This window comes from Diaphorina citri, unplaced genomic scaffold (assembly GCF_000475195.1).
Source record: "Diaphorina citri unplaced genomic scaffold, Diaci psyllid genome assembly version 1.1 scaffold396, whole genome shotgun sequence".
NCBI lineage: Eukaryota > Metazoa > Arthropoda > Insecta > Hemiptera > Psyllidae > Diaphorina > Diaphorina citri.
Window position 1 is genome coordinate 1,326 of NW_007377831.1, and position 6,373 is coordinate 7,698.

A 6,373-nucleotide genomic window follows, 5' to 3' on the forward strand; every position below is an offset into this window, starting at 1 on the left:
TATCTGGAATAAGGCCATATGTTAATTTTCAATTTCCGAAATTGATCAAAGTTGAGAGGAAATTTTCGTTTTGTTCGAGCAAAATCGGCCAAGTCTAATGGATAGAATCAATCAAACTTCCCCGAGGACGTCCGTAGAACACATAGTCTTGCACTTATCTGTGTAGGATAAAACCGGGCGGGAATCGAACCCGCGACCTAGCGCTTACAAGGCAGACGCGCTACCCTCCAAGCAACATAGACTGACTATACTTACTTTACATTCCATGTAGATAGACATGGTCCCTCCATCAAACCTCTTGAAAAAAGTTCAACGAAATAACTCGACCTCCTTCCTTTAACTCCCAAATCTAGCTCCCTCTATCAAACCTCTTGAAAAGGAAAGAAAGTATTGATGGAACTATGAAGCTAGAATTATTAGGATGAAGAGTATTGAAGCTAGGTATGTTATTACACCGAGTCGGTACATACGAACATACGTCATGTACGCGAATTATTTCTAGTAATTGCTTGTAATTACTCACATGCGAGTTGATGGACTCACTGTTTTATATCTATAGATATTGTTTATACTATCTATAATGGCTATTTATATCTGGATATAGATAATATTTATACTACCTATAATGGCTATTGCTCGTACATATGTATTTCTGGTTATGTCTTTGCCTCAACTCTTTTCCTGTGGACATGGACACCTCTCGATAATTGACCGAAGTGATTTCCAAGGTCTTTTTTTTTTGAGAGGTTTTGATAAAGAGATCTGTAGATCTGTAACTGCCGAGGTCTTATCGTCCCGAAATCGAATGGAGAAGAGGGATGGGATAGGAGAAAGCCAGCCGTTCCGAGAACGAACATTATCTGTTCAGGATAGAAATTGCCCCGGACGGGCGAGAATCCGCGACCTGGTAGGTACTTCTACCCACCAAGCTGACCAAGATATAATAATTAATTTTTTTTTATCTACCTTATCTATACTGTAGGCTTGATAAAAAAAAAAAAAAAATCTATCTTCAAAACACCTCGACAACGACATGTGACTAGGAGGATAAAATAGTTGGATAAGGATAATTCGGTCGGAGGATAAAATATCTGCTTTAGGATAAAATCTAGGAAATTAAGTTCTGACTGATAAAGGCCCGTTCACACTTCTTCGGAAAAAAATGTAAGGGGGAGCACTCATTTAAACTTAAGTACATTGCCTACAAGGACATTTTGAGTCGTTCCGGGGAAAAAATCGTGTCGTGTGTCGTGTGTAGTGGGAACACTCTCTTTTAAATTACAGTATCTAGAGGACATACGGAAAAAAATCGGATGAATCTCACGACAAGTGGGTACGGGCCTTAAGTCAGTAGATCTACAGATACCTACCTATTAGTTTTTTCTGCCTTAAAATTTTTGAAGGTCCATTTGAATATAAAAACTTGCCAAATTTTTTTCAAGGCAATCAACAAACGAACTACCAAATTAAAAATATGGTTATGTCTTTGCCTCAACTCTTTTCCTGTGGACATGGACACCTCTCGATAATTGACCGAAGTGATTTCCAAGGTCTTTTTTTTTTTTGAGAGGTTTTGATAAAGAGATCTGTAACTGCCGAGGTCTTATGGTCCCGAAATCGAAGGGAGAAGAGAGATGGAATAGGAGAAAGCCAGCCGTTCCGAGAACGAACATTATCAATCTGTTCAGGATAGAAATTGCCCCGGGCGGGCGGGAATCCGCGACCTGGTAGGTACTTCTATCCACCAAGCTGACTAAGATGTAATAATTATTTTTTGGGAGGTTGCTTTGGAGGAAAACAATTAGCTACTTCGGTGCTTTGGGTATTTTTACCTCGTGTTGCTCGCTCAGTAGAGTTATCTAATATGAGATGTTCCATTCTTGATTCCAAGTAGGCTAATCCTGCAGTAACCAGTCTATTTGGTCTGGAAAGTAGTTGGTCTGGAAAGTAGCGCGTCTGCCGATAAGGATAAAATAGTTGGATAAGGATAATTCGGTCGGAGGATAAAATATCTGCTTTAGGATAAAATCTAGGAAATTAAGTTCTGACGGGTAAAGGCCCGTTCACACTTCTTCGGAAAAAAATCGTGTTGTACGTAATGGAAACACTCTCATGTAAATTACACTGCCTACAAGAAAGGACATTTTGTGTCGTTCGGGGAAAAAAATCGTTTCGTACGTAATGGAAACACTCTCATGTAAATTACATTGCCTACAAGAAAGGACATTTTGTGTCGTTCGGGGAAAAAAAAATCGTGTCGTGTGTAGTGGGAACACTCTCATTTAACTTACAGTATCTACAGATTCTACGTCGCGCGACAAACTTTATCTTATGCACTGAATTGGACCCTCTATTGGACCGGGGTCCCACGTCCCACAGCCTCGTTTTTTGAGTGAGCTCATACACACAGTTCACTGAACTAATAATAAAGCTGACTATGCAAACATATCATATTATGTACATACTGTCTTCTGAATAATCATAAAGTCTGGGACCTAAACAACATAAAATATGCTGAATAATTTGAAATTTTATTACCCTTCCAAATTTTCCTGCATATTTTTTATGCTTGAGATTTTTTTCGTTTCTTTTTTGAGCATTAAAGTAGTCGGTCAGTGAACTGGATTCAACTTAAGTCAAGACAACCTAGTTTGCCTTGTAAGATCTAACCCCCACACAAAACACAATTGTGTATTACCAGTTTATCAAACGGTATACAAGGAAATGAAATATATCAACATCCCCCACAAAAACACAAATGTGAAAAAAAGGCCAAGTTCCTGTCCAAAAATGTCGGCCCTTAAAAGTGGTGAGATCAGAAAATTAAGGCCAAGTCTGCATTCCCAATTTTTCGTGTCTGCTGAAAATGCTGGATTTTCTCAATTTCAACTTGGCAATGTTTTTCTTTCCTAAATTAATACCTAAACACGGTACCTATTATTAACATGAAAATAAAAGCAAAACATTGCCAAGTTGAAATTGAGAGAAGGTTGAAGGAATTGAGATCCAGAGATTTTTTCTATCCCTTTCCGGTAAAGCTAGAACTTCGGAATTTCGCAGGTATAATAAGGAAGTATAGGTTAACATATGGTCAAAATTCGTGAGATTACATTGAAAATTGACGGAGTTATGATAGGGGTAAAAATGCGTCGAAATGCAGGCCGGAACTTGGCCTGGCGCTTTGCCGTGCGCCTAGATTCGCGGGTTCGAGTCCCGTCCGGAGCGGATTTTATCCTAAACGGGTAAGGTTCGTTCTCGGAACAACTGGATTTTTCTTATCTCCTATCCTGTCATCTCTTTTTGATTGCCGTTGATAAGATCTCGTCACGTAACAGTTTTTAAAATCCTGTTTGATTCAATTGACCTCAATACCCTATCTTAGTAAAGGGCTCACGAGCGCAGTAGTATAGTTATCGCCTATCCTGTCATCTCTTTTTGATTGCCGTTGATAAGATCTCGTCACGTAACAGTTTTTAAAATCCTGTTTGATTCAATTGAGCCAGCCTAGTTAGCTTGGTAAAGGGCTCACGAGCGCAGTAGTATAGAGTATAGAGAATTTGCCAGCCTAGTTAGCTTAGTTGGTAGTGCGTCTGCCTTGTAAGCGCTAGGCCGCGGGTTCGATTCCCGCCCGGGGCGGATTTTATCCTGATGGGATAATGTTCGTTCTCGGAACGGCTGGCTTTCTCCTATCCTGTCTTCCTTCTCTCTTCAATTTCGGGACGATAAGACCATTGCAGTTACAGTTCCCTCTGTCAAACCCCTTAAAAAATTCAATTGACCTCAATACCCTATCTTAGTAAAGAGCTCACGAGCTCAGTAGTATAGAGAGACAAATACGTAAGCCAGATAACAGATATTTAACACATGTGCTTGACATTGAACCTGAAAATATTATTGACAATGTGGTAGACAATATACATTTGTAGGTAGTAGGTACCTACAGTTGTAATAATGTTTTTTAGTATTTACAATAAATTGTAGACAATACATTTGTAGTTTTATTGACAGTTGTAGAGAATACAGCTGTTCCACTAGCTACAATACAGCAAGTGTTACGATGTATCATTCGTTAAATAGCTGGAAAATTTTCGAACGTTTAAAAATAGACGATTTTCAGTGCCAATGTCAGACACTATGGCCTTGAATTGAAGTTTGTGTTTTCGACGTGTGTTTTTGTACACTATTCCGGGTAGGGACCTCAAAGAAAAGGATAGGGGGAAAATGAAATGTTCTCGGAACGGCTGGCTTTCTGCTATCCTGTCTTCCTTCTCTCTTCGATTTCGGGACGATAATACCATAGCAGTTACAGTTCCCTCTGTCAAACCTCTTAAAAAAAATCTTTTCTTTTACAATCTCCTGTTAATTTTTTGTCGCGATGCGATGTACTCCCATCCCCCATTCATACACTACAGAAATGTTCTAAATGGGGGCAAAATTTGTTGTGATAACATCAGTGATGTAGATTTTCAATTATTTAGGATACGAGAACGTTACACGGATGCGGATGTATAGTTATATCCATAGTGTGTCCAGATCAATGTGACAGCAAAAAAATGGGCATTGTTGCCAAACATGTCACATGTGCAATGGTAGAGAATCTTTAAAAGGGGAAGGTATATAGGTATATTGCACAGTGCTTCCTCCGACAGTGAAACAAAGTCAGGTAAGGCGATATCCACCTTACCTGTTCTGCAATCCAACCTCTGAACTTAGAGCTACCTCTGCATTTTAAAAGAGAGAGTTTATCAAAAATAGACCTTTACCTCAATTGCAACAATTTAAGGATTTCCTGCAATCTGATTGGTTCCTTCATTTTGGGTTGATGACTCATTGCTGTCACATTGATCTGGATGAACTATAGTTATGTAGTTATACCTAGGTAGTTATATCTTATCTCTATAGTTATATCTTATAACAATACTGACCTGAAGGTTGAATTTGTGCCTTAGGCTCGTCGAAAATTCTTATCTAACTTTTCCTTCATTTAGGGTGTGGCAGGGTGACAGGGTTCTCCAAACGGAGCTCTTCCACCCCACCACGCCTGGTGAAACGGCCGAGTAATCACCCATCAGCTAGTTTTATTTATATCATTTATAATTGGACAGCATTAAAAAAAGAACCATCCACACTGAGTTGGCACCCTATTCCGGCACTCTAATATTGAACTCTTTATATCGGGAAGCTCGACACTATAATATAGCATTCGAACAGCCTATAATATAAATCAGGGAAAGTAACCCAATAATAGAGCTCTTCCACCCTAAACATGTAGCACCCTGTCACAATTTTTTTTCCTCCGTCCATAAGGCAATTCCCCTTATGAATGGTTCTTTGCCTTATGGATGGTTCTTTTCTGCTGAATGCTGTCCAATTATTTGTACTAAATCAACCAGTGTGATTGAACAAAATAAATGATTGCAATGAATATTCAAATGCATAACAATTTAACAATCTTATCGATTCATGCATAACAATGTTATTGCAAATTGTATAAAAGCGTGTCGATTAGTCGAAAATTACAATAAATATATTTATTTTTCCCCTTTTCATTAGAGTGCGTCAGACAGTTTTACCTATCTGTGTTGTGTGTTGTGATATGAACTTTTGGACGCGTTTTGTTCTTACTAGAACTCATCAGTTAGACATAGCTCTCAGGTGCTGGCCAAGAATTTGGAAGTGTTATTTATACTTCAGAGATGGAAATTGTGGAGAAACGAGAACCTGCGTTTCTATGTAAGATTTTATTTAGTGTTGAGTGTTGTTGTGAGCGCCACAGTACTCCCCCCCAAGTGACACCGTTAGTCACTAATTAAGCTTTCTCTGTCTTCCTTCTCTCTTCGAAAAACGATAAGTAGTACAGTATGGCTTATCTTCTTCTTCGTCCTTTAGCCAGCCTAGTTCGTTTGGAGGGTGGCGCGGCTGCCTTGTAAAGCGTAAGCGCTATATCTCAGGTTATAGGTTTCTGCCCGGGGCAAACTTCTGGCTTTCCATCCTGTACTTCTCGTTTTGATTTCGGGACGATAAGACCTCTGTTGTACAAGTTCCTTCTTTCAAACCTCTTTAAAAAAAATCTCCTACCCTGTCTTCCTTATCTTTTCGCTTTCGCAACGATTAAAACCGTAGCAGTTACAGTTCCCTCTCTTGAACCTCCTAAAAAAAAAAAAAAAAAAAAAAAAAAATTTTTTTTTTTTTTTTATTTTTTTTTTTTTTTTTTTTTTTTTTTTTTTTTTTCATTTATTTATTACTTTATTTTTATTTATTCTTTTCCAGACGGTCCCTGTATGACATGCGGTCTGTGGGTGCTGGCGGGCCTACTTGTGTTCATCGTGGCGGAAAAAGCATTCCATGTGGAGCGCCCCGCGGAAGGCGAGGA